At 35.3% G+C, this 2,207-nt stretch overlaps 1 non-coding gene across 1 annotated transcript; it reads right to left on the bottom strand.

Moving 5' to 3' along the window:
• Positions 1-1,794: 1,794 nt before the first annotated feature.
• TRNAE-UUC (transfer RNA glutamic acid (anticodon UUC)) lies at positions 1,795-1,866 on the bottom strand. Its single transcript has one exon. It is a non-coding gene; the product is annotated as a tRNA-Glu (tRNA).
• Positions 1,867-2,207: the final 341 nt, after the last annotated feature.

Here is a 2,207-nt window from a genome sequence, read left to right as displayed (position 1 = left end):
AAGTACCGTAAAATAATAGAAGTGTACTAGAAGAGAAATTGAGTTTTGTGTAATTTGGGTGAGGAAGGACTTTCTAAGCATCACACGATGGGCAAGAATCATAAAAGTAAAGACTATTTGAGGACATAAATCTTAAAATTCTGTACATTAAAAAAATCATAAAATTGGAAAGGAAATGAAACAATGAGAAAAATTTTTAGAGATGTGCTATATAAAGGGTTAATATCTAAGTTTACACATCATTAAGAAAAATGTAAATGCTCAGAAAGAAAAGGGAGCAAAGTATATGCAAGGGTAACAGCAACAAAATACAAATTGTTATTAAGCAAAAAATTTCAACCCCAATAGTGTTAAAATACAGATACACTAAGAGATCCTATTTTTTTGCCTTTCGCATTGGAAAAGAAAACGTTAGCACCATATCGGTAAAGTGCTGGGGACCAAGCAGCCACATTCCTGAGTGAGTGTTTAAATCATATGAGCTATTTCTTTTTTTTTTTTTTTTTGACATGAAAAGTTGTTCATGCTCATTTAAGTTTAAAGAAGTAAGTTATCATGACAATTAAGGGCGCCGAGTGATTATTGATTGGATCTTGGATGAGAGGAAAATCAGCTATAGACATTATATTGGGACAATTGAGGAGATTTGAATATGGGTTGCATATTATATCATATCAATGGTAACTATCTTGGGAGTGATAATGGTCTTGTAGTTACGACAGAGAAAGTCCTTGTGCTTATTTATTTAAGGGTGAAAAATCATGATGTTGGTAATTTACTTTCAAGTGGTTCAGCATTGTGTGTGTGTACATTATCATCTTTCTATTACCTATTTATCTATTATCTATCTATCCACCATCTATCATCTTTCTAATCTCTATATCTATCATCTATCTTATATCTATTATCTATCTAACCTATTATCTATCTATCATCTACATAGAAATCACCAATGTGTTAAAATGTTAACAATTGGCGAATACAAATGAGATATCTCTGATGTTCAATGAAATATTTCTTCAACTTTTCTGTAGGCTTGAAAAATTTCTAAACAAACATCTGCAGGGAAGAGTGGCTGCAAAGGTTTGAAGAATGTTATTTTATTTTTTAAAAGAAAAGTACACCTGTATTTTTTAGAAGGCTGAAAGGACACGCATTCAAATGCAAAGAGTGCCCATCTCTGAGGTGTTGGTAGTTGTTTATTTCACTTTCTTTCCTTATTTTAAAAACACTTATAGTAGTAATAAATGTTCAGATGAATCAGAAAATTCAAATAAGCAGAGAACAAGTTAAAATCATGAATAATCTGAGAGAGAACTCCTGTTAAGATTTGCTGCATCACCTTTTGGAGCGTTTCTATACATATATACAAATATGTAATTCTATGTATTTTTTCCCAGCCAAAATAGAACTCATGGTATACACACTGATAACTTGCTTCTTGCAAACTCTCACTCTGCGTTATAAACATCTTCTCATCTCCTGCAAAATGTTTCTTGCTTGCATATGGATTAGGGTGGATTTTAATATTTGTATGGTGTTGCTTAATTTGATGTTCCAAATTTTCTGTGATATTAATGATGGTGATGATTTTTAATACTTACTGTGCACTCATTAAACACTGTTCTAAGAAATGTCTTAACTTATTTAGCCTTCACAACCCTCCAATGTGAGTATTACCATTACACCCATTATACGGATGAGCACTCAGACTGTAATAGGGAAGAACTTTTGTATTCCATTACAAGGTTTTTTTTTTTTTTCGGCCACGCCGCACAGCTAGCGGGATCATAGCTCCCCAACCAGAGATCGAACCTGGGCCCTGGCAGTGAAAGTGCTGAGTCCTAACCACTGGACCACCAGGGAATTCCCTCTATTACAAGTTCATCACTACAGGGATGTTGCCTAGAAGCTTGAATGATATATAATGGCCCATCTCTGGGAACCCTGCCTCCCAGGTAATGAGCATTAAGCTAAAATGCCTTTGTTTAGCTCACAGGAAACATCCTGACCAGGTCCACCTGTGAATGACTGCAGGAAGGAGGAAATGAACACATCCCCTCGAGTCTGACTGGAACCAGGAGATGTCTGACTTTACTCCCTCCCCTTTAGTGTAAAAGAAGCCTGAATTCTAACTCAGGAAAGACGGTTCTTTGGGACACAAGTCCACCTTCTCGGTCTGCCGGCTTTCCGAATAAAGTCCCTAT

This window comes from Lipotes vexillifer, unplaced genomic scaffold, assembly GCF_000442215.2.
Source record: "Lipotes vexillifer unplaced genomic scaffold, Lipotes_vexillifer_v1.1 scaffold1215, whole genome shotgun sequence".
In the NCBI taxonomy this organism is placed as follows: domain Eukaryota; kingdom Metazoa; phylum Chordata; class Mammalia; order Artiodactyla; family Lipotidae; genus Lipotes; species Lipotes vexillifer.
This window is presented reverse-complemented; position numbering and strand designations above follow the sequence as displayed.